We start from the raw sequence: 27,837 nt of genomic DNA, 5'->3' as shown, positions 1-27,837 counted from the left end.
TGACAGTGCAATACTATTCATTTAAGTATTTTTAACAAAAAAACCTTAATACTCCAGAGTTCATTTTAATGTTTCAAATTGGCAGCAAATCATGAGAAATAGGTGATATTTTCAATCTTTCTCTATGTGTGTGAACATTAGATCAATATTAAAAAAATAAATACATGGTAGAAGGGAAAATTTCCATAGTGAAGTGCACTTATTTTGTATTATCGTGTGTCCTGTGTGTCTTAGCTGGCCTCTCTCACTGGCCTAACTGTGTGCTTTCCACTATTAGCACAGAGGGCAACTTAAAACATTTACATTCATCAGTTCTCCTAGTTAATGGCATCTGTCCAATAAATTGCTCTTGTACTGCGTCTCTCTCCTCTCTCTCTCTCTGTCTCTCTCTCTGTCTCTCTGTCTCTCTGTCTCTCTCTCTCTCTCTCTCTCTCTCTCTATATATATATATATATATATATATATTTGGCTATAAACATTAGCAAAAATATATTTGGATGGATGGATGGATAGAACAAAAGCAATCTAATATAAGTATGTACAGAATCACTACCAAAGTGTTTGGGTTAGTTTATTAAGTAATAAAATAGATTCCCATTTGATACCTGGTTAACTTGAAACTATGTTAAAAACTTGATATTATATCAAATATCCAAACAATACTCGCCTGCATTGCCTATGTCTCATGGATGACTACAATGCCACCGTGTCAAGGTTTGCTCTCTGCAAAGTGCCTTTTGGTATCCCTGCTTGTTTTTTCCTCTCTTCTTACCAGCCACAGATAGGTGGGGCATGAAACAGATACATGAATTCTTTATGAAAGATGCGGAACGATGAAAAAATGGCCACTCTACAATCCCATCTTATAAATACTTCCAAACAGTGAAAAACACAACCAGCAGTTTCAGAAATTAGTAATACTTGCAAAAGGTAAAAACAATGTATGTTATTTTAATAAACTGACTTATCAATGAATGACAGTAACTGTCACAGTAAACTGACAACGCCATCAGTGAACAAGCTACGTAGCAGTTTTAATTGTAATCACCTGACCAATAAATGTCACCCATAGAGATTAATCATGGAATTTCATTTATTTTACCTAATCTTTAATAACTTCTGAAGTGCTATATATGCATATACTTTTCATAAAACAATGCCTATTTCTATAGATAGACCTGATCATTTTGAAATAAATATGAATATAATGAAAAGTAATATTTGTGTTTTACATGTTTAAATGCAATACAACTTTAGTGGGATAGAAAAGCATTTGAATAATTAACTGACACTAAAGACATGTAGTTATTCCAAATATCCTCATTCAAGCCTGAAATTCATCAGTTTTGCCATGTCTCTGAAATTGGGAAGAAATCGGCATAGCCAGAGAGAGCCTGAGACAATATTTTAAGGATCTATGTCAGTCACACTCAATCTTTCTGTGAAAGACCCTTTCTGTAGGTAATTTTCCCTTTTGCTACAATTTAAGCCTATTTTTTCTGCCTTTGTTCTCAGTGAGAACTGAAACTAACTACTCACTATCCTCTGTACAACCTCTCAGAGTCAGTTTGTCTTTTGTCTTATTATCTAACCTAAACAACCACAGTTAATTTAATCTCTCCACAGGGATATTATTCTTCAAATGTTTAAATTTTTCTGGCTAAATAGGATCTATTAAAAATTTCTACTGCAAAGTTTCCTGTCATCTATCATAGAAGCATACATATTTCTTGGTTTTCCACACAAGGCCCCTCATGAGCTGGCCTTTTTCTTTCTAATCTGCCTGCTTCGACTGTTGGTCTGATTACAATTTCATAAACATATACTATGCAGTTTTATACCACTGTACCTTTGCATAACTTTTCTGTCTAAGTGCTGCCCTGCCAGTTTCCTTTTTATCTCTAAGCTAAAAACCCATTTGTATTGCAAGGACAAGCAGAAACACCGAAATGACACCCAGGATTTGGAGGCAGATTTATTTTATGTCGACGGGCACTGATCTAAACCATTCCCAAAATATCAAGCCCCAAAAGCCGAGAGAGGGAGGTTTTTATGCTGTTGAAAGGGGAAGTATAGAGGCAGAGTACTCGGATGTCTTTGATTGGTTCTTACCATTTGCATCTCAGTGACCAGCCCTTTACATAAGAGACAGAAGTAACAGGAAATCGTAACAGGAACCGTTATCTGGGCAGCTAACGGACTGGCTGGGGATGGTGGCGCATTTTCTGCTACAGTATTTCATAGTTAATATACAACCCCCATCTCATTTCTGAAAACTTTTCTACCTCATGAGCAATTTAAGACTATGAGGACTATGCTAAACTACTTAACACAGAAGTTTCTTATAGTCTCTATCAGCTCTTTCCAAGGTAAAGACTGTTTCAATAATATAATATTTATTTTATCCACAGTACTTAGGAGAATGCTGGAATCTACTAAGTAGTCAATAAATGTGTCTGAATGAACATTGTTCTCTACATAAAACTCCTACTTGTGTGGATTATATAGCAATGCTTATAAATTTAACTCTTGTCTCAGTTAATGTTCTCATTGCTGAGAAAAAATACCTGACAACTAAGGCTGAAAGAGGAAAGTTTTACTGTAGCTTACAGATTGTACAGGTTTCAAGTCTATAGTTGGCTGAGTCCAAAACAGGGTGGTATGGCAGAGGGGAATCACAGAAGAGAAATAGTTCATGGCAGGGAGAAGGCAGAAAATCAGAGAAGTAGCAAAGAAGCAAACAGCAAGGGAGGACAGCAGCACTGTTTTTGTCCCTTCTAGTTTATTCAGGCTATGGTGTTCACTTGGGCTGCACCCATACTGAAATATTCAGGCTATGTGCCCTTAGGGTGCACAGTACTCATCCCCACGGTGGGGCACCCTTCACTCTAGCATGGCACCATTAACCTCGTCATCACACACTCGAGATCAGCCACCTCCATAAAGCCCCACCTATGACTGCATGAGACTTTGGGGGGACATGTAGACACAAACCACAGTAACTCTGGCACACACACGCAAGTACAAAAGAGGGATCGGGAAGGAAGCTGGAATTCCAAGATACTATATGTACCGAGAGCTAAGTGGGAGTCAGCGCCAGAATCGAGTTATAATTTATTTCCCCATAAGCTGGAGACTGTACCGAATAAGAGGTGAGTAATGATGCATGGTACGTTTCATGCCTTAAACTCAGAATTTAGTAGAAAATATACCATTACATAAAAAAAAATCAGTGACATAGAGAATAATTTGGTGGCAACTGTCAAGGACTGATATAATTAAAATAACTGGAGTAGATGTAGAGGGAAAAAGGAAACCCAGCATGTAGTTAACTGAATAAAAGGATGAGGTAAAGACAAAAATCAAAGTCTCCAAAAGTTTTAAAATTGTGACAGTTAAAAGGCTGATCTATTGTAGCCCAAACGAGGAAGATGATAATGCCAGAGTAAGCTGGCTTTAGGCAGGAGATAGCAGCTAATATTTTAAAGAGAGGTGTTAGCGATGTGGAGATAGTCTCTGGGAAGGTACTTGTGACCATTCCATTCGCCTGCTTCATTTTATCCTACATGATTTAACCTAATTATGGATCTTAAACACACATACGACAGTTTTACTCTCTCTTTTAAAACAATTAAATGGCTCCCTACAATTTATATAAGAAAGGCCAAATTTCTATCCGGGTAATTACTGAGCACAGATATTGGCTTCACCTATAACCAGACTTGAACTGTGAACTCTACCACATCTTAGTTGTGTTATCTTCAGCTATTAAGCACTTCACATCGCAGTTTACTTACTTATAAAATGAGTGAACACCCATAGACATGTTTGCAGGATTTAATAACGTATTCTGACCAAGATGATCATTCAGACTGGAAGTGAGGCAAGCCTACCTTAGCTTCCCATCTTCACAGACAGTAAGTCATCAGTAGCAGCAAAGTCCCTCTGTGATCTGGTCCCTTTCTGCCACCCCAATTTAACCTCTAGTTATTATCTTTTCTTCCCCCACTTACCCCAATTCAGCTATGTTTGACATATATAAGGTTTTGGGGTCTGTTTGGTTCACTTTTTGTATACTCAACATACAGAACAGACACTTAATATACATTTGTTGGTTCCACAAATAGGTGAAAATTTCCAACCTTTTCCTTGTGCTCCTCAGCACAGAATTCCCTTTTTCCTTCATAGAGGTGATACACTTTAAAAAAAAAATCTTCAATTCATCTAAATACCTATTAATATGCCCACTTCACAGGAAAGGTAACACATGTAAGTAATTTGTTCTAGTCCACACAGTTAAGAAGAGATGGTGCCAGAACACAACATGGTCATTTGTGCACACTGGATTAAGATTTGTGGGTTATAAACATAGAATTTAGAAAGAAGGATCATCTGGGAGAGTGATGGTGATTAGTAACGTATCTTTCCAATCTTCCCGAAATAGAAATAGTAATTTGTTTTTCTTTTTCCATAGTAATTTATGGGAAAAAATTAAAACTAGTTAAATCTTTGTCTTAGTTACTTTTCTGTTGCTGAAACAAGATACCCAATACCTAAAGTTAAGGGAGGAAATTTCTTTAGCTCACAGTTTGTAGAGGTTTCAGTCCAAGTCAACTGGCTCTAAGGCAGGGTGGCTTGTCAGGGGAGAACAGTTTATGACAGGTATACTGTAGCGAAGCAAGAAGGGACCTGAACATCTTTCGGTCTCTTTTATATTGTATCTGCTGCTGGGATTAGGGTGGTGCCAAAGCAATCAGTGGACTGATTTAGTAGTCACACACCCTTAATCCCAGCATCACATAATCTAGATCCAGCTACCTCTCAAAAAGCCCCACCTATGACCACATGAGTCTTTGGGGAACATCTGAACCCAAATCATAACAAACACTTACCCATAAATGTATACTTTTATTGCACAATCAGTCTGACTTGCCAAATTGGGACCTCCTTAAAAATAAGGACTATTATTAATTTCTTTCAGTAATGTTGAAAGAATAAATTTTACAAAAAGCCAAATAATTAGGGGCTAATTCGATAATTAGGTAAATCTTTAGGAACATTCAGGCATTGTTTTACTCGAGTGCCAAGCATGTAAAATTAAAAGGAATGGATAGACTGCAAAAGGAGGTATTATGTAAGGTAACTTTTTTTCAAAATACTGACTGCAAATAATCACTGGACAACAGAGAGGGCAGCAGAGCCACCAACTGGAAAATGGTGAGGCGAAGTGACAGAAATTATTATTATCATTCTGAATAAGTTCAGCATAATTAAGCCTGAGGGGAACAATCAATAGCAGAAAGAAAAATGAGAAATCAAGAATTCATGGGCTCGACTAACTTATTGACTGGCAAACTGCGATCTCTGGACTAGGACATCAACAGGGAACTTGTTAGAAAGGCAAATTTGAGGGTCCTACTCCCAATCAACCAAATCCGGAAGCTTTCAGGGTGTGCTAGAGAAACTTTTACTTTAATGTGTTAGGGAAAAAAATCTGATACGACCTCTAGATGATTAAGATACACATCAAAGTTTGAAAGCCAAAGACAAATTTAAAAGAAATTTCTAGGTGAGCAGGTGCTTGGCATTTATAGATAGCTTCTCTGAGCACTTTCACTAAGGCTTTTAAATATGAGAAGTTAAATGGTTAACATGATTTTAAAGCTTGGTGTCAATAAAAACTTGAGAATTGTCTAGCAATTTGTGCCTTATGAAGGACAGAATTACTCTGAATGTTCTTGAGTAACTCACATAAATATAAGGCTGCTTTGTATTATAACTTACTATGTATTTATCTGGGAGCAGATGAGTCAGTGTGTTCCATGCTGTTTCATATACATTGTTTATACATCTTCTAAACTGTCCCTCATCTTTCACTTAAAACTGTGTTAAAAATACACAAGCGACACTATAGTGTGTCTCGTGTGCTACGTATTAGCAGAGTGATGGACTAGGTAACCTAGCAGATCACTCACAGCTTCCAAGCTAACCCAAGCTGCACATTCGCTGCTTATTGGCAAATACAAATTGGTGCTCAGACATTTACTCAGGGAGTTTGAATCAGAATATCAAATTTTATATTGCAGATATCAGCTTTTAGTGCTTGCCATAAAAGTTCTTGCACTGCTAATATATTTCTTATGTCCAAATTTTAGGGCTATTATATTGTTCTCACATAGAGAAATAAAGCAGTGGACCTTATGACTGCCCAAAAGTTGTTTTACACTTCAAATGTGAAATGACATACAGAAGTATGAGCATGAGCAAAGGAGCAAAGGCCCAGCCAGCTTCATAAACATGGTTCTCCTTTGGAAAGAAGCAAGAAGGTGTACATAAAGACTAGGTCTTCCATAAAAGGCTGTAAAATATATACGGATCAGGTACAAAAATTGATTTGCTCATAAACAGTACAAGAAATGTCATAGTTAAAAAGTGTGTATATCACTTTAGGAAATTTTTCTGGACACATTTAAGCAGGTCTATCATTAAAGTGCATTAAACTTTTTTTAAAGAATGATATTAGAGATTGAGCCCAGGGTCTTTGTACTGAGTTACATTCCCAGCCCCTTTATTATTGTTATTATTATTATCATTATTATTTTTATTTTTATTTTGAGACAGTGTCTCTCTTAAATCACTCAGTTGCCTGGGACGGGGTCAAACTGCCATCCTCTTGCCTGAGCCTCCCAGAACTCTGGAGAGCAAGTGCATGCCACCAAGGCCAGTGCAGTACGCTAAAACTTTAACGTGTGACAACTGTCCATGACTCTACACTGTACCAGAAAGAAGTCCTTTCAGTTATTCCCACTTCCTCCTGATATTTATACAAATGGTCACATGAAACTCGAAAACTTAACAGGCTTTATATAGTCAGGAAAAAAAAACTGCATTACCTAATCCCCTTTTATGAAGGCAACTGTCCTAACAGCAACCGTACACAATACACATTTACATTGGGCTGCCCTTGAATAGAAATGAGACAGAAAATGCAGCAAAGGAATTTAGTTGAGTCATTGAAATAAAACCATCGAAACTACCAAGATAACCAAATAATTCAACTTTATTTCTTTTAGTAAAAATTTTCCCCAGCCATGGTATCTTCCCCCCTACTGTATTTGTATATTCATAGAACAGTTAATATTTAAGCAATCATGAATGCTTGAGTGCATATATCAAAACAACTACTACTGCTTGCCAGTCTTTATACAGCACATGAATTCTAATGTTAGCCTGTTTTATTTAAAGAAAATTAAGTTCTGTGCTCTCTGCCAAGGGTTGTTTACAAATTATTGCTTTCTTCAACACCACCACACATTACAATAACATCGAGAAAGATAATGTAATTTAAGGATTGCAATTACCATAAAGACATCAGCACTGTAGCTACAACCACACAAGTGTAATACATGCTTTTCTGGCTTTATTTCTGAATTTGTCAACAACAATTTTTTGAGGGTACTACATGACCAGGGCTGACACTTTTTCAGCCAAATATAACTCGCAGTGGAAAGATGTCTTAATTCTTTATGTAGGGCTCATTGCCCCTTTTTTACACGCTTGATTTTGGTATAGTAATAGTATTGCCAACAAAAAGGCATAGATGGTATCAATTCTGTAAAAAGCCAGGCAACTTAAGCGCTTTATACGTGTTAGCTTAGTTTATGGTAGCAATCTTGTGGAAGGAGGGCTTAAATTTGAAAGTGTGACAGTGTTAAATGGATAAGGACTCATCTCAGTTGCCGCCTTCAGGTGCAGCAGAACACGGATGATGTTGGTTTCTGAGAGAAGACACATTCTTCTTACCCTTACTGATCTACATCTTGGCATTTTCCCAGGAGCCTCACTTTAAGAGAATGCATGTGGAAGAGCCTGAAGTAGTCAGGATCAGTGGCAAATCAACAAACATTTGTACTCATCTTAGGAAAGGCCAGATGAGTTAATGAAATGTAGCTACATTTCACAAAGAAAGGTTGGCCTGCTACTTTCAAGTGCTTTCGTTAATCAACTTGTGTATATCAAGCTTACCAAACAGAAATGCTTATGAGACTAGTTCTAACAAAATTCAAATTATTTTAGATTGTTATTGAAATATTTTATAAGCATGAATCTCTCTTGGGTGTTAAATAGTTTTTCACAGACATAGTTTAAACAAAAATGTTTAAATTTTATTGTAATGAGCATTTTGCTTAATAAAACTGTACGACTGGAAGAGCAGGTGAAGTAAGTTTGTTATTGTCTCTGCTGTAGTACACAGCTTGAAGGATTATCCCCAACACCACCCCTGAAAAGGTGCAAGGGACTTGTCCACATGTAAACACCGTGCACCTTTAATGGTCTAAGACATATACTGGTTGGGGAGTTTAGTTCGCAGCCAGCATTGTAAAGTAGATGCTCAGGAGAACTTTGTTGTTATTGTTTTCTTTTGCTTTATTTTGTTTTGTACTGTTTTGTTTTGTTTCTATACTGGGAATTAAATCCACAGTCTTCACAGCAAACTACATCCCCAAACTTATTTTGAGATAAGGTCTCACTAACTTGCTAAGTTGCTGAGGCTGGGCTCAAATTTGTGATCCTCCTGCTGCAGCCTTCCAGAGAGCTGTGATTATGGACCTGCACCACTGGGCCCAGCGAGGAGTACCTTAATTATGTTGATGCTAATAGTTATATTCATTCATTTTCATTGTTGTATACTATCCCACAATATGAATATTACTAGTTTTAGTCATAGTCTCTTGTTGAGCATTTTTCTTATTGTATTTCCTCCCCGCAGACCCGTGGAAATAATTAGTTCAGATATTACATACAATGCTGCTGTGAACACTTTTTCACTACAACGCTATACACAGTAAATAAAATTTAACATTTTAATAATTAAGTGTATAGTTTAGAGATACTAAGAACATTCACACTGGTATACTATCGAACTCCAGAAATTCTCATCATGCCAAACTGAAACTGTACAATTAAACATCTCCTTCTCCTTTCCCCTTAACTGCTCATAATCACTAGCTTACTTTCTCTCTCCCATTGAATTTGACTACTCTATGACCTCTAGTGGAATCATACAGTATCAATCCTTCTGTGTCTGGCTTATTTCACTCAGAATAATGTCTTCAAGGTTGATTTATCTTGTCACATGTACCAAAACTTCATATATATATATAATCTGTTGCTGGGGATCAAAACTAGAGCCTCATATATGCTAAGCAGGTACTCTGCCACTGAGCTACCACTGAGCTACATTTCTAGGCTGTAGAATTCAATTATTTTTAAAGGCTGAATGCAAGTCCACTGTGTTACATACCACACTCGCCACTCATGTACAAATGCACATCTTGGTGGTTTCAGATCTGTATTTCCAGAAGTGAAATTGCAGGATCACATGTTAATTCTATGTTTAATTTTTGTAGAAACCACTATACTGTTTCCCATTTTATATTACAACCAGGATTATATTGCATAAGAATTCCAACTTCTCTATATCCTTCAAAACACTTGTGTTTGTAAAATAATTTTCTTAATGAGAGTGAACGGATATCTCATTGTGGTTCTGATTCACAAATTTCTGATGATTGCGGATATTGAGCGCTTTTTCCATGTGGTTATTGGTCATCTATACATATATCCTTTTGGAGCCATGTATATTAAAATACTCCTCACCCTGCTTTTGAACTGTGTTGCTTGTCTTTCTATTGTCAAGTTGTAGGAGTTCTTCACATATTCTAGATATTAATCTCTTACTGGATATATGATTCACAAATATCTTTTCCCATTCTGCGTAGTGCCTGCTAACATTGTTAATGATCACATCTGATGATGTGATCATTCTTGTATATGATAGAATACTTCTAGAGAGTACCAAACTTTTCCAAAAAGGATGTAATAAGTGACACTCTTGGCAGCAGCTTCTTTTGATCCTTGTTCGTAATTCTATGTAGTGTAATCAAAATAGAAACACCTCCTAAGTAAAAAATAGCATGTCATCATGCTTCAATTTAACTTAATTATATGAATGAAAAAGGTACAAACTATGTAGAAAACAATCTTTTAAAATTTAATCTCTACTTTCCATATGAGCTAGCATTCACACTGCTAGGTCGCTACTCAAGACAGATTTATGTGTTATACATGAATATTGATGGGATCTTCATCTATAATAATCAAAACATGGAAAGAATTCAAATATGAATGGGTAGATGAATAGAAAACCAAAATATGGAGTGTTAATATAATTAAATATTAATTGGTAATGAACACAAACCACTACTATGTGCCACAACACTACACCAAGTAAAAGAGCTCACACAAAATACAAAATAACACAAAGACTCTATTACTGTATGATTTCAGTCATATGCTCCTGGAAGACAGCAAAACTCAAGTTATCAAAAGCAAAACAGTAGATGCCTGGAGGTGGATGTAAGCACAGGGGCATGAAGACACTATAGTGGTTGATGGTAGTGCAGATTTCAAATCTGTCTAAAAATGCCAAAGTTCACCAAACTGTATATCTAAATGAATAAATTTTATTGTACCTCAATTATATCCCAGTAAAGTTACTTTGGAAAAATATGGGTCAGGTTTAAGTCTCTGACCCATTAACACATTTGACTTCTGATAAAATAACAAAACAAAGTCTTAGGCAGATGCTTTAAAAAAAATCAATGAACACTGTAGTCTGGCTCATACACTTTAAAAAGCTCAGATTTAGAAGCTGAATGAGATCGCAATGGTTATGGTTGTAACTGATGAAAACTCTTTGGAATCAGGCATCTGTATCTCTTCCCAAACCTTTCAGTATCAACTTATGGTACATTTCTATTCCCCTCAGCCCAGGTTTCCAAGCACTCTGTTTTAATATGTGTACTGCAGCTACTTGCTTAAACTTAAAGACTGAGCTCTAAACAGTCAGCCTTGAAATAGCTCACGTTTCTTCATACCCAGATGCTTGGATACTAGAGTGGTCTCTCATACAGAGCATTAAATAGCAATTTCTTCATTCTTATTTATCTAGAAAATTCCGTGATTGCCTCTTGCTAAAAGAAATGTTACTTGATTTTTATGCCTAATTAGTGAGTAGGAAGGATGTGGACATATAACAGCCAGAGAAGTATCGTCACATAATTGTTTTTGATCAGGTACTGAATAATCTTATCCAAAACTTAAAAACTACTGACATTAAATTATATGGGGAAAGTAGGTAGGAACTTGAAGAACAATATCAAACATACTATTATTATAGCATAAAAAGGATACGTATTCTCAGTATTCATATCTTAAATGAGGAAAGTGAAATAACAAGAAAAAATGAATGGCAAGACATTGTGATTGTCCCCATGACAAAAGTCAAGAAAAATAAAATTGAACAGATTATTTTTGAGAGAGGAAAAGAGTACATGTATTTGAGACTACGAGTTTTTTTTTTTCTTTCTCTCCACAAGAGTAGTTTACAGAGTGGGAAATCGTCTAACAGAGTACTTTATTGTTTTGCAGATAGCCAGGTTTTATGAGCAACATAATTTATTTTTCATGTGTGCTATTATATAAAATCCATCCTCCTCTCCCCATACACACTGCTCCTGGTTCTCTCCTGTCTTTCTTCAGTGTTGCAATGTTCTATATCTATCACAAGCTCATCAGCAAATCAAGAACTGGAGATGTATGTTTTATTTCTCTTTATGCCTGCAAAACATAGCACTGGATTCTACACAGAGTAGACCGTCAATAAAAATAGGCAAATTTCTCCTCAAGTACTAACTAAAAAGTATTTAAATGAATATAAATAATTATTAAAATTCCCTGAAATTTTCACAGAGCTTTATTTTAGGAGTTTTTTTGTTTGTTTATTTGTTTTGGTTTTTTGAGACAGGTTTCACTATGCAGTTCAGAGTGGCCTTTAGTTGACTTTGTAGTCCAGGCTGGCCTCAAACTCACAGAGATCCTCCTGCCTCAGTCCCCTAAGTGACGGGATTACAGGTGTGCACCACCACACCTGGGCTCTGTGCTAGTATTAATTGCCACTTTATAAGACTTCCATGGTCACTGGCTATTTTTTTTATTAGTATGTTTGCAATACATAATGACTACGTTCACTGTGGGTATTTGGTACATGTACATGATATACCTTGTTTTAATCACATTCCCCGCTTGTCCTCCCCCCCTCTGCCTCTTGGTCCCCCACTTCCCAGTTGAAGTAGATGTGTTTCCTTTTATCTATATTTTAGTTTGCTCTTCATTCATAATTTGGACCTCTCCTATACAAATCATGTGATATTTAAGCTTGTGTGTTTGATTTATTTCTCTTAACATTGTTTTCAAGGTGGTTCCATTTTCCTATAAATGACTTAAGTTTATCTTTCTTTATAGCAGAGCAATATTCCATTGTACATTAGAAATACCACACTCTTTTTATCCAGTCATCTACTGATACACATAAAGGCTGCTCCCAAGATTTGCTATTATGAGCTGTGCTGCTATAAACATTGCTATCCATGCATTACAGTAATATGATGTCTTTTTTTTTTTTTCCAGAAGGGAACTAATAGGGAAATATGTCAGTTGAAGGGAATTTCTACTTTTAGTTTTTTGGTCTTCCCCCCACCCCCAGGCTGGCCTTGAACTCACTTTGTAGCCCAGGCTGGCCAGGAACTCACAGTGATCCTCCTTCCTCTGTCTCCAACGCATGCGCCACCATATGGGCTCTAATTTTAGTTTTTTGAGGAATTTCTAGGTTGATTTCTATAGTGGTTGTACTAGTTTACATTTACACCAATAATGTAGGATTCCTTTTTCCCATGGCCTCACCAGGATTTATTATATAATATCCTGATAAGTAGCAGTTCTTTAAGGAGCAATATGGAATCTCAGTATTCTTTTAATTTGCATTTCTGTAATACCCAGCAATGTTCAATTTTTTTATATATTTATTGGCTATTTTTACTTCTTCTAAGAAGTGTCTATTCATTTCAGTTGCCCAATTTTTTTATTACATCTTTTATTTTGGGAGTTCTAATTATTTTTCAAATATTTATATATTCTAGATATTTATCTTCTGTCCAAAGTGTAGCTGACAAAAATTTTTCTTCATTCTGTAGGCTGTCTCCTCACTCTGCTGTTATTTTTCCTTTGCAGTACAGAAGCTTTTCAATTTCATATGATCCCATTTGTTGAGTCTTGATGTGATGTCTCGTGCAGTTGGAGTTCTACTTGTTAAGGTTATGTAGTTTCTTCATTAGGATGGTTTGATAGAAAAATCACTTTGCAACATAACTGATCACATTCAGTCACAGTAGCCATATTTTTTGAAAAATAGTTTCAAAGTTGAAGTTCCCTTGGAACAAAGCTTTTATAGAATAAAAAAGCATTTGTTTTCAAAGTTATTAATTATCTTCACTGCATGGCATTCATGGTGTCAACTTTTCCCCCACTGGGAGAATTACAAAATCAGTCATAAGACTAAACACAGTCAATGTATCCCACAATTCATAGAGTACTAAGCCAGCTAGGTTCACTTAAACTCTCTATGCAAACAGTCTTTGTGTTGACGCAAGTCAGACCTACTGCATGTCCCATACATTATCATTTCTTTCTCTTTTCCAGTGCTAAAAATGTTTATTGCCCCCTCTGATATATGGGGGACTAATCAAGAACTAAAAAGTAAACGTAACCTAGAGAACCAGTCATCTGTCAGCTATACTACTCAAAAGAATAGATAACTATTTCTGCTTTGTTTAGTCACAATGACTTCAAGTATATTTATGGTCTAGCATTAATAAGCCTGATTTTTATTAGTGTATTAGGGTAATTTTTTTTTAAATGAAAAATACAGACATATTCTCATTTTTTTCCTTCAAATATCGTACTATTTCATGAGTCACAAAGTATGGCATACATGAGTCTTCTACAGAAAATAAATAACATTTTTCATCATAGTTCTATACATAAATACATATTGCTCACCTTTTAATATTATTGGTAGGTGATAAGGACCATATCTGGTGATTCTTATTTTGTATTTTTCAAGGCTCTTTAAAAGTATGTCAATTTTTAAAAGTTCTATGTTAAAGAGAATAAAAAGTAAAAATAGGAAAAAACCCGATTTAATCTTGTTTTATTCTGATCATACAATTCTGCAAATCACTAATGTTTTTCATTCTTTCACTTTCATTCATTCTCATTATCAATCTCAATCAATCCTTCTGTCTCCCTCTCTTACTCCACACCCATGTAGATATTTAACTGTTTTGGTAAGGTCTATTTCTTAAAATTTCCTTGGGCCTTCTTCAAAATCAAAACTTTCAAAATTAGCATTTATGCATAACAGAAAGTTCATGTGTTTGCACATAGAATTACAATAACTAGGCATAATTAGTGTAAGGCAAATGTATCCTATATATATATTCATATATACCACTCCCAGCAAGTTACCTAGACATCTAGGAGGTGTACCGAAATGTAAAATATTGGTTAAAACAGGAGATAGCAGCATACATTTCACAACATTAATCATCATAGCCAAGGGCCGTGTGTGTGTGTGTGTGTGTGTGTGTGTGTGTGTGTGTGTTTAGGATAAAACATTTTAACATGTTTAAGTAGTATAGAGGAAAAATGTTGAAAAAATGTCCTCAAAGCACTGAGTGTTGACAGGAAATATTAATTAAATTTGCATTAGACAAAATACGTTTAAAAATCTATTCTCTAGAGGACTTATTAAACTGAAAATTTTGTAGTATAATGAAGTTTTCATACAATTTAAAAGTATAGTGTGGTAAATATGATAATATCTAAACTGACACAATCAAATTCTGAGAAAAATAAGTGTTACACTGAAGGTATTAGCTGAATAACTTGCACCAATGAATATAAACTGATGACTATTTCAACTTAAAGGAAAATCTTCAAATAAGCTGTAGGTTTTCCAAATTTTTATAGGAGAACTAAAGTTGAGTTCTTTCCCCCCTCTGTATTGTTAGAGAGAATAAAGATGTGAACTTTCTTTTCATCTGAGGTCAAATTTTTAAAAACTATTCTGAGAGACATATTCATGCATAACTAGAACAAGTAGAAAAACCTCATGCACAAACTTTATTCATTACTGTGTCTAACATAGCCATACATTTTTATCCCTGCTGTGATTGTCTTATCACAAAGTTATAGGCATTTTTCCTATGGGCTACAGAGAATAAGAAACATATAATGAATGTTCATATTAATATAAAGCTGGAAAATGTGTGACCATTTAGAAAAATTGAGATTACCATTTTAGAACAAAGCCCCCTTAAAGACAAACACTGCCTTCATCAAGTTTCTTTTCTTCCGGAGCAGTTGATTGGTGCACCACTATATTACACAGAATGATAAGGGGACCAGGTGCCCTCCATCTCAGACTTGGGAAAAAAGCTGATTTCTCACTGAGTAACAGTCTTTAAAGCACATAGTAGCACACTCACAGAGTTACAAAATCAAGTAGCAAGGATTATATGTTTCTAACTTTTATAGGGCTGCCTTTTTAAAAAGAAGATAAACTCAGAATGGCCTTTATTTTGTTCAGGTTTAAAAACGGCAGGAAGGGCATTATAGGTGAGAACTTTTGATTGTATTTCAGAGCTAGAATTCAAATATCTTGATTATTTGAGAAATCACATGACCAAAACATTCTTTTACTATTATCATTTATCTTTGTGCACAAGTCTTTATGCACGGATTAGCGGTATACACTTTAGGATACATAATGAATAACATATGGGAAATGAAAGACCTTATGGAGAGTTATTTCATTAAAAAATAAGTTTAGTGTCCCATAACTCTGAGTCTGAGGCAGGAGGATCACTGTAAATTCTAGGCCAAGCGGGGCCAGACAGTGAATTCAAGGGCAGCCTAAACTACATAGCAAGACACCGTCTCAAAAAATTAAAAAAAAACACTTCTTGACTTATTGAGCTAAGTAATATTAATGTCTCCTCTTTGAAAAATTGTAAGTTTCAGTGTAGTGATTTACATGAAGACTGTAGGAAACAATGTCCATGATTCAGTTATAAAAAATGAATGTAAACTATCACCACTGGCATAGTAGCACAGGAGTGGAATATTCACCTTTAAGTTAAGGAAATCTATTCAGTGGTTCTCAAAGCTGAGAGCCCAGTAAGCCTAATATAATAAAATACAATGGACTTAAGAAAGGCCAAACATCACATAAAATGAACAAAGGAAACTATTTAAAATTAAGAATGATACCCTGTCCTTGTGCATGGTATGGTGCTTAGTTATTTCAGAGGTCTAAACTGGTAAATGCTCTTGCTTCAATGAATGTAATGTAACGTAATGAGATACAGAGTCATAAATTGAAATGTCTGTGTCCACTGGTTATGAATTGCATGAATTATGAAATAATGGTGCAGTATGTTGCTATATTTTATACTGACATTTTAAAATTCAAAGTAACATGAACAAAGTCCCTTACATTAAAAAAAAAACCCAGGTACTGATATTAATTAACATTATGTTAAAAAGAAAGCAATCAAAAATATCTGCTTAACATATGCACATGTGTACATGAGCATACCAAAACAAACACTTATAACAATTACAACACTCTCTTCTGTAATTAGCCAGGTGGTCATAGCTGGCATTTATACCTATTTTCTTTACTACCCTTCTGTATTTCCTTGGCTTTCAGCAAGTATCACAGAAGGTCTTGGTTCTTTTCCTGACAGGATGACCCATATCTTTACTCTTAAAGAATACAGCCCATTTATCATCATGCCTGGATTGTTGTACTTAACCACTGATCTTAATAAAAGGGTAGCGTAATACCAGGAAATGTCCTAAGAGATTTCTTGCAGTCTAAACATATTTTTCCTTACCTCTCATGTAGAGTGTGGTCTGATTTTCCTGTGATACTCTAGATCAATCACTTCTGCCAACACCATAGGTCACTTTTTAGCTAGGTGATTCAGAGGTACATGGAGCCCAAAATGATCATGGGGAAGTCTTAGCTTCTAGTTCAGTGGAATCATTGTTGTGCATCCTAGGAGACCCCTTCCCATCTCTGACACTAAGGCTTCTAGGCTACCAGAGTATAAGGTTATGAGAACAGGGAGCAAAAGTTTTGCTAGTGCATCACTGAGGATAACAGTGAAGAGTAACTGTCCTATTTCTATCTATAGATTTCTGGATCCTTGAAACATAGTTATGGGACAAACAGTACCAAATACTGGTGCTACAGTTTGTTTGTGGATGTCCCCCCAACACCTCAAGTGGTCATGAGGGGCAGGCTTTTTGGAGGCAGCTGAATCTAGAATTTGTGATTGATTTATGGTCCAATGCTGAGAATAAGGGTCGGAGTCCTACACCTGACCTAATGTACGTAGCCTGTGTACAATGTAAGGGACAGAAAGGTTTGTTTTTTCTCTCTCCTCTCTCCTTGGTTTTTGCTTTTGCTGTGTTCTGCCGCCCTGAACTGTTGCCCCTCTGCCATGTGCCACTTTGCCTTGGAGCCAGCAGATTATGGACTGAAACCTCTACAAACTGTGAACTACATAAATCTTTCCTCCCTTAACTTTAAGTTTTGGGTATTTTATCTCAGAAACAAGATAAGTAACAAAGATTCAGAACATATACCCCATTCTGGAGAGATTTTCCTCAACTATGCAACTCTGGCCACCTCACTGGATCTACAACTCCATTTTCAAAAGGCCATTCCACCATTCTACCAATCCATCTGTTTTTTAGATGGTGGGAAATATGGTAAAACCAATGATTCCCTGAGCCTGAGCCCACTGATATATTTCTTTGGCTATGAAGCATGTTTCTTGGTCAAAAGCAGCACTGTGTGGAATACCACAGTGGTGGGAGAGACATTCTGTAAGTCTGTGGACGGTAGTTTTGGTGTTATATGCATAGAAGGCAAATGCATACCCAGGATAAGTGTGTATTCCAGTAAGGACAAAGCACAGATCTTTCAATAATGAAAGTGGCCCAATGTGGTCAATCTGCCCCTAGGCATTAGGTTGAATGATCACCCTGGGGAATGGTGCCATACTGGGGACTAAGTTCTGGTTACTGCTTCTGGCAGATAGTGAATTCTGCAGTGAATATAAGTAGGTCAGCCTTGGTGAGTAGAAGTCCATATTGCTGAGCCATGTATAATGTCCATCCCTCCCAGCAGGGTCACTTTGCTCACAAGCCTATAGGCCAATGATGGGGTACCTGGTGAAAGAGGTTGACTGCTCTTCACAGAATAGGTCATCTTACTTGAGTATTAAAATTCCCTTCTGTTAAGATCACCTTTTGATGATCTTCACATCTTTTTCCCATATGAAGAGGTCGGTCCATCTACTTCTTCCACAAATGTCTTTGCCACTAGTGTTCTAGTTGTGTTCTTGGCAAGTCTCTGGGTATTTGGCCAGATCACTAGCTACAGCCAATGAATCAATAAACCCTAACAGGCCATTTTTTCTTCCAAGAAAAATGTACAACCAGGTCTTCTGCCCAACGTTCTGCCAAGTGTGAAGACTTCTCTTCATCATTGTCCTGAAAAGGGCTATAGTGCTTCAGAGATGTCCTGAAAAGGGCTATAGTGCTGCAGCTAGCAATTGTAGGTTGTGCCTGCATATTATGCAGAACTGTCTGTAAACCAAGTCTTCACCTTCTCTTCATCTGCTAAATGATCATGGTGTACAGCCCATGAGGCCATAGGTTCACTCTGGTAGATAGAAGGCTGTATAGGAGAAGTAGGAACCGTTGGCATTTGGGCTACTTCTCTATGTAAATTACTTGTGCATTCAGTACCTGCTTCAACAGAATCAAATCTGTCACTTCTGCTTAGTGAGAAGCTGTCGCTGTGCAAGTCCAATTTTATGACTTTGTGGGTCAGATAGCAGCATCCAGGCCACAACGGGTGGTTCAGGTTGCATGGTAATCTGGTATCCCACAGTCAAGCTTTGGTTTCTACAGAGGTTCAGTAGCAGGCCAGGACTTGTTTTTCAAAGGGAGAATAGTTATCTGCAGACAATGGCAGAGCTTCACTGCAAAATCCTAAAAGGTCAGCACTACATTTTCACCTATGGAGGCCAGCCAGAGACTCCAAACAGCATCTGCACCTGCCACTGCCACTGCAAGTACCACTGGCTCAGCCAGAGAATATGGCTGCAGTGGCAGAGCAGCGAGCACAGCAGCCTGGACCTGCTCTAGAACCTTCTCTTGTTCTCCTTGCTCAAAACAAGCAGCTTTGCAAGTCACTCAGTAAATTGGCTGGATTAATACACTTAAGTGAAGAATTTGTTCTCTCCAAAATAAACATTGTGCTTCATTCTTAAATGTCAGAGGCTAGATAAAGCAACTTATCCTTCACCATAGAAGGAATATGTCAGTGTGCCCCACACGAATGAACTAGAAATTTCACTATGGTACACAGACCTTGAATTTTAGTTGGATTTATTCCCCATCCTCTAACACACAAATGCTTTACCAAGTAGTTCAGGGTGATTACTACCTGTTGCTCCCCTGGTTCAATCAGCACAATGACACTGATATAATGGGTCAGTATGATACATAATGAGAAAGATGATCAAGATATCTAGCCACTAAGTTGTGACACAGCTAGAAAATCGATATATTTCAGACATAGGAGAGGAAGGTATTTTGTTAGCCTTGAGCAGTTTGTTTCTGATGGCCCCTGTGGACAGTTATGAAGAAAAAGTGTTTTCAAAATCAACAGCTTTGCACCGTGTACCAAATGTGTTAATATGCTCAAGCAAGGAAACCACACCTGGTACATCAGGTGCAACTAGAGTCACCATTTGATTAAACTTATAGTAATCTATAGTCATTCTCCAGATCTGTCTGTGTTGTACATAGGCTAAACAGAAGAATGCATTTGTAAATAAGGGTGTTATGGGAAGGACCACCTCTGCATCTTAGAAGTCCTTGATGGTGGCACTAATCTCTGCAATATTGTGTTTTGTTACTATTTTCCTAGGTACTGTCACCTCTAATGGCTTTCACTTGGCCTGTCCCACCATTATAGCTCTCATACCACAGGACAGGAGACCATATGGGGAGTTCTGCCGAGTACTACTTACATTCATCCCAATTATGTATTCTGAAACTGGAGAAATGATCATATGTTGGATTTGGGGATGACTTGGACCCACTGTGAGTCAAACCGTGGTTAAAACTCCATGATCACCTGACCTCCGTATGTCTACACTCTTACTGGAGGGCTACAGTGATCATCTGAATCATCTAGAGTCAGTGTTAATTCAAAACAAGTGCCTAGTACTCACAAAAAGGTATGATCATTTCTTTTTTATGAAATGATGGTACCCTGGTCAAAGGCCATAAGTCCCTTGGGGAAAGATGGAGGAAAAATTGGCAGTATAACTTTTTGATAGTGTACGAGGGTCCTTTATCTAGCAGACCCAGCCTCTGTTTCATTCAAAAGGTTCCAGGTCTGTAAACTGCCTTACCTTGAAATTGGTTGAGAGGCCATGATTATCTATTGCTATGATTTGAGGTAGAATTTTGTTCATTTGTCCTGAAATTTTTCTTCTTATATAAATCCAACAGATATATAATATGCTTCCTATCTATTTGACTTCTGAGAAAACCATAATTAATAAAAACAATGCCTTTGCTGCCCATTATGGTAAGTACATTCACCTTGCCTTTGGCAGCTGAACACTACCAATTGGCCACTGACACTCCAGGATGTAATAATACCCATTGCATTTAGCTTTTCTTATTGAGCAATTACAGTCTCCACCATATATTCTGGCATACAGAGAGGAACAGTTATAGGATTCTTCAAATATGGTGTTGTTCCCCTGCAAACTGCGTTTTTAAGGTATTCATGTGGGATACCAAATAAACTATCAGCACCTTGTTTATCTCCATGAGCTATGACATAAAACCCAGAATCTCTACATAATGGGCCCATATCAATAAACTCAGCCTGATCTAGGTTTATGTTTCTTCCAGCATTATCCCAGATCCTTAAAATTCATTCCCACACCCATTCCCCAGAGTTCTGCTTATAAGGATTGGAAAACTCAGTAAGTTCTTTAGGAGTGTAGAGTACCTCCTCATGAGCCAGTACTATATAGTATGAGGTATATACCTTACCTTTAGGAGGCTTCTGAGATTTGAGAGGGGTTTTAGGCCTACAGCCAAAAGTTTGTGGTAAAACTTCCGAGGATTTTGCTTGGTAACTACACCAGGGATGGTCATCACTGACCCCACAGGTAACACAGGATTACTATGCCCAGGTACACCCTACCCTACAGGGTGAGGGTGCAGATGACTCTGGACTCAGGGTGGGAAAATCACTTCCGCTAGTACAATACTCTCATCAGAGTTTAGGAGTTCAATGTTGAAGCTTTATCAGGTTCTTCCAAAACATCACAAATCCAAATTGTAGGATCCCATTCTTTTACGTTCAGCATCTTCCTTTAACTGCAAATACCTCTAGGGGGTTGAGCATTGAATTTGCACTGTAATTCAGCCAATCACACTAATAGAACTTATGTTCGATTTTCAACAATTTCAGCCCCATGAATAAAGGAAAGATTTTCCATCAGGGCACACCTCGAAGCATTTAGATTCTTTATGTATGTCTGGAGCTGGGAATTTCAATCTTTGAGCCCAGTATTTCCCTTTAGTAGTTTATGCAGAGATGCTAAGAGCAAATACCCAGCATTATATATTTTACTCTTCAAAAATGCTCGTAAGTATTGTATTTAGAGTACCTAAGTTCCTCACATCTTACAAGTGGTGAATTAGGATAACCAAATGGATAACCTCCTCTGCATATTACTTCAAATAGTTCACACTATGGACTATCAGTATGCTCTACATCAACAAGAGAAAAGACCGTGACAACTTCAGGCATCATCAAATTAGCCAATTTCAGGCACCACTAAAGCAATTTGAGGAATTCATCCTTACAATTCTGTTTCTCTAGAACCACTGCTCTCTAACTTTGCCTTTGCTACTGAGGTAACAAAGTGGTAAACCATCTCCCTGGAGATTAGATCCTCATTTGTAAAATATTGAGAACAACAGTCAACACTGCCTGCACAAAACCGCTCTGAGAGCCCATACAATACCAAGCACTAGTACAGTACTTATTCAGTTGATTAGGTGTTATTTTATTAGAAATAGGTAGGGTCTACTGCCTGGATATATTAAATTCTATTATGGGAATAGAAAATATCTATTAATATGCCTACAGTTACTTCTAACTGAATTTAAAAAGATAGATTCCAAGTTTTATAAGCTGCCAGAATGCCAAGAAAATCTACAAGATAATTTCTCCATTTTCAGAACTCTGCTAGTGGCAGAATAAGTTCTATAATGCTTCCTTGAAATGAACCAGATATAACCAACCATTCTGTTACAGTGCAAGGACAGTCAGGGTGTGGCATTATTCTAAAAACAGTAAATCTAGATTTAAGTACCAATTTGGACACCTACCTAGTGTTTTAAATCTGGATAAATTATATTATCTCCTTGGGCTTTATTTTTCCAGTTTGCAAATAGGGTTAATAATATCTAACCTTGAGAACACAAGAAAAGCACTTTATAAACTATGAAAACAGAGGCAGCCAAGTGGGTGGACTACTGGCCAGGGTTTATTGAAATTTGCTAGATTCTATTTCAGTGTATACTACTGTGGTCATTTTTAAAACTATCTTTAGTTTAAAATCAGTATCTCCATATTAAATTATTTATTAACTGATGTAGGAAGGTGAATCGCCGGTTTATATTTATAACAAACAATATATTTTACATCTGCAAATAAACTATATGAAATTTGATAATTCGGTAGTCTTGCTGGTAAACACATGCCATTATACTTGTGAGAAAAAGATCTCTCATTTTAAAAAATTCTCTCCATATAAATATCAACATTTATGTTGAACATTAAAAACAAACTTTTATTTAATCAAATTGCCTGGTTTTCACTTATTGAGGATTTCATGATACATGATCAAAGCATACAGCAGGTATTTATAAAGAAAATTTATTAAGGAAAAGACACACTGCCAGTAATCATGTCAAATACTCCCCCTCCCTTAGAACACACTTATCCCATCATTTCTGCCACTTTCTGAAGTATTCTGGAAATTCTTTTTATTGAGTGTCTTTAGTTGCACTATAATGGCCTCCTCAATGTCCTGAATTGACTAAAAATGTTTACATTTCAAGGTCATTTTAACTTTGGCGAATAGCCAGAAGTTGCATGGTGCCATATCTGGAGGATAAGGTAGGTAAAGACACACTATAATGTTTTCATGTGCCTGACTTTCCATTGGACAGCACTCGGCAACAGAACTCAATGTATTTTTTATCTTTCGTCATAAAGACACAAAAGAAGACGTCCAGAACTGCTTCAGAAAGTGGCCAGAATAATGTGATAAGTATTTTGGAAGTGAAAGGGATTAATGGCAATGTCTCTTCCACTATAGTTTTTCTAAAGATCTAAACATTATATTTCTTATCAGCCTCTGTACAATAGGCAGTGGGGATATAATGTAAAATATCCATCCAAATTTATGACTTCTGAGTCAGATGAAGGTGAAAGAAAAACAGAATTGCATGTTATAATCTCCCTATGCGAGTGCAAAGAGAAAATGTTTACCTGCCACCCAAGGAGAGAAGAATCACTAGACACTAACCAATATCATGATCTTGGATGTCTCATCTCCAAAACTGTGATAAAATAAATCCCCATGGTTTAAGCTACCCATCCTGTGATACTGTTATGGCAGCCCAAGCTGACCAATATGGTAACCAAAGTATGTTATCTCTCTGAGCATCAGTTTTCTCACTGTAGTCTCAAGAGTTAGACTAGACATCCTTTTACACTAGAATTCTAAGTTTGTATAGACATAATCCATATCATTTTGTCTAAAAAATGTTTAGGCATGTGAAATTTTTGGAGTACTTACATACATCTTTAGTCTTAGGTCTTTATAGATTTTCTCCTCAATGATATATTTGAAAATTATATTGCCATAAACAGAGTAGTCATTTTTCCGCATGAACTGTAGTTTTTGGAACAAAATGTTCCATGTCACAGTGAAGCTAAACATGTTACTTCCTTTCTTACAACTTCTAGAGAGGAAACACATGTGTTTCTTTGTATTTTGGGGGTGATGCCTAAAATACTCTGTCATCAATGTGTGATTGTATTTGGATATGGTCTCCTGTTGTAGACATTGTACAGTACATAATGGTGAATGTTATAAATGTAGCACAGTTACATTACTGTGTTAATCCTAATAACCTACAGTAAGATATCTAAAATTTTCAATATAATGAAGCCACATATTTTTGTTAGTACCTTTCTATATTTCACATCTGTATTTAAGCATATCATCATAGTGTATCATAAGGTGTACCTTTCTGTCCAAGTATACTGGACAGAATGTCGTAATACAGGTAAAGGCACTAATATCTAAAGGCAGAGGGGAAAAGATTCTGGTGCAAATACCAAAAAAGTTTCTTAGCTTTTATAAATTATTAAATGAGCCATGAATGACTCCCAAAAATAGTTAGAGAGTCAAGATACCCAAATTGGTGTACAAAAGACTCAATATCTTCTCACAACTTGCCTGCCGGTGTCATTGCTTGTTTCCAACATGAACTCAATATTCCAGGCAGTGTGATTTTCTAATTCATCCTCAAATACATTTTGATATTTTCTAGTTATGTATCATCCTTAAAAAAACTATTATCATTTCTTTAATATCCTGATTTTTCAACTTATTCTAACATATGAGTATATTGTAGATCATTTCATTTGACCCTGAAAAAAATACATGAAAATAAACAAGGAGGCTGGGGATTTAGCTCAGCGGCACAGCGCCTGCCTGGCAAGCACAAGGTCGTGAGTTCGATTCCCGGTACCAGAAAAAACCAAACCAAAAAAATGAAAATAAATAAGAGTCAGTGCATGTCCTCATTCGTAGGCAAAGAATTTGAGGTTCAGAGAAGGAAAATACCTTAGCTATGAACATCTGGGCAGTAATTGACAAGGTGGAAGCTATACTCTAAGCCCATAATGCTCTCTCTTCCTCATAACTTCTTCTCTTCATATACCTTAATCCTAGTATCCTTCCAAATCCTGTTTTAAACTTACAAATACACCCAAGCACCCGTGATTCCTCCCTCCTCTGAACTACTTATTTCAATGTCTATTAATTTTTTGCATTTATCAACTGTACCCATGATGTCACATAATGTTTTATGCGTAGATATCCTGGCTACTCAACTGCACAACAAGCTATTTTCAAAGTTTTTGAATGCCTTTGTATATTTTGTATCCCCTTGGTTTTGCAGATCACTGCTGTTTTACTGTCTTTGTGCTTGCCTGATACACCTTCACTTTTGGCACTCTTATCTTTGGTAACAATATGCTTTGCAATCTACCATTGTAAGTACTCTTGATAGCACTGGGAATCAAGGTTCTTTGCCAGTAGACAATGAATGCTTTTGTAATCTATAACAGGATAACCTGTCTCTCTAATTAGTATGTGAATCAAAAGCAGGGAAAAGAGGAAGAAAGTGATTGGAGCTGATACATCCCAAGGCAACATCTTTAAAAGACTTGCTATTCAGTTCTACTCCCGGGATTTTATAAACTGTCATTTTGCAGTTCTTTTACTTTTTTGGGGGGTGGGTACCAGGAATAGAATTCAGGACTTCATGCTTGCCAGGCAGGCACTGAGCTGCTGAGCTATATCCCCAGCCCTTTGCTGTTCTTTTAGAGGCTCACTTCTTCAGCTTTTCCCCAGTTTCTGGCTGAGCTATTATAGATCTTTCGAATAAATTCCATTTTTTGCTTGCATTAAGCAGAGTCAGTCACTTTCTCTTGCATGCAAACATAAATCCATATCTGATATAACCACAAAGCCCACAGGGAGCGTTCAGCACTTTTAAATGCTTTGTTCTTATGCAGATTATATATAGTATTATACACTGAAAACAAAACTAAATGTGCCTGAAGTGTAGCACTGCTATGGATTAGAATTTTAATAACCAAAGGCAAGTACAGGCAAAAGCTAACATCAGGAACTCATCTTCACTAAAATGATTTTTATTACAATTCAGCGTAGTGGCTTGGTGACTCACAAAGTGATATTTCACTGCTGAAATTAAAGTATTTTGTGGTGAATGTAATACAAGCAATAATGATGCGCTGTGTCTGCGGCACATATATTTGCAGTAATGACACGTTTTAGTGCTGACATTTGGGTTAACCTGTTTTGTTTTGTTTTGTTTTGTTTTGTTTTGTTTTGTTTTCCAAATATCGCAGCAGCCAATGGTGACCATCTGAACTTTTACATTACCCTAGTATAAGGTACATCTGGTAAGTTTAACTGCTTATATCATGGCTCCTTTTTGACTAGTTGAATATTTTCAAGTACTTTATAAATTGTGTTGAAAAGCAGTGGATCACACTTTTAAAATCACTTTGAAAGGAAATTATCATTAGAAAAATATAAGTCAGTAAATCGTATCATTGTTAAAGCATTATTAGTATTCTACATGGGTAATTCCCCTGCTATATTTTTAAAGAAAAAAAGTCACAGAGAAAAATCAACCAAGCATTCCTTTATAAGTGAAATTTAACAGCAATTGTAGCTAATCATATACCACTACTTAATTCCATTTTGAAAAGATTACACAAACTTAAGCTATTTCTATGCACTTCAATACATTTCTGTAATTTTAGACATTTACATTACTCAGAATCCTTTGTATTCCAGGAACATCTTTTTAATCCTAGACAGTAAGGGAATATCATGCATGTATATGATATTTCTTTTTATTAATGACAAGTGTTTCCCTGTAAGTATTTCCCAAAGGATAAAATTCTACTGAAAACTGGAAGGGGGAATTTTTAAACCTTTACTTCTTTGTCTTTTAGAACACCTATTACTACATGATAGTATTTCCCACAAGATTATTTTTATTTCATTTGAAGTTGGCAAAAATCTTTGTGCTGAATCCTTTGAGCATATCTCTAGTGATAGATGTCAGATCAGCGTTGTATGGAAGAACTTTTATTTGACAGGTAGGTGACAGGGAGAAACCTCTCTCCAAAATATAAGATGTAACTGCCAAATGCTTCTGTGAGACTGCTGCAATCTTTTGTTCTGTTCCTGTATATAAATGGCTTATTCATTCTTGCTTCAAAGAAATCAGTTCATGTAATTACAGTAAGATGGAATTAAGACATTTAAAAATAAAGGGGCATATTTGCTCAAATTAGGTTTGTTTAAAATCTTTTTATATGAATTAAATGGGAAATTTATAGCTAATATAAATTTCTAATGATATTTTAGTTATCTTTATCCTATAAATCTGGCTGTGATTGTTCTGATTTATGACAAGTAGTGCCTTATTTTCCCTCACATTTTCAACTAATTTTACATCTCCCAACCTTTTATAAGAAGAAATACAAACGATTCCTTGAGAAAACCTGGTATGTTCAGATAATATTCTCTATTTTCTTTGCTGTCTTTCATCACAATCCCCCCAAATATATCGGAATAAAAAGAAATCCACACTTTTGTTATCATATATCTTATTATCCGTAAGTATTCTTTATGTCTATTTAGGTTAAATTACAAGGATCAAAACATTTTGATACCTATTAAGATGCCAGTCCATGAACATACAGGGCACATCTGTTTAATGTATGAACATAAAAGAAATTTACATCCAGTCCTAGATTTGCCGTCCCTATTATAATATACTTCAAGAACTAACCAGAGTTCTGCAATGTTTTCAGACGAGCGAAAAAAAATGAATGAACGGTGAGATGTC

General features: G+C 36.3%; 1 protein-coding gene across 2 annotated transcripts in view; it reads right to left on the bottom strand.

Annotated features, from left to right (window-relative positions):
* The window catches only part of Diaph2 (diaphanous-related formin 2), an 807,533-nt gene that overhangs the window by 379,902 nt on the left and 399,794 nt on the right, over positions 1–27,837 (bottom strand). The gene's annotated exons all lie outside the window — the stretch shown is intronic.

This window comes from Chinchilla lanigera, unplaced genomic scaffold, assembly GCF_000276665.1.
Source record: "Chinchilla lanigera isolate Chin_1 unplaced genomic scaffold, ChiLan1.0 scaffold00102, whole genome shotgun sequence".
In the NCBI taxonomy this organism is placed as follows: domain Eukaryota; kingdom Metazoa; phylum Chordata; class Mammalia; order Rodentia; family Chinchillidae; genus Chinchilla; species Chinchilla lanigera.
Note: the sequence above shows the minus strand (reverse complement) of the source record. Positions and strands in the feature narration are given on the sequence as shown.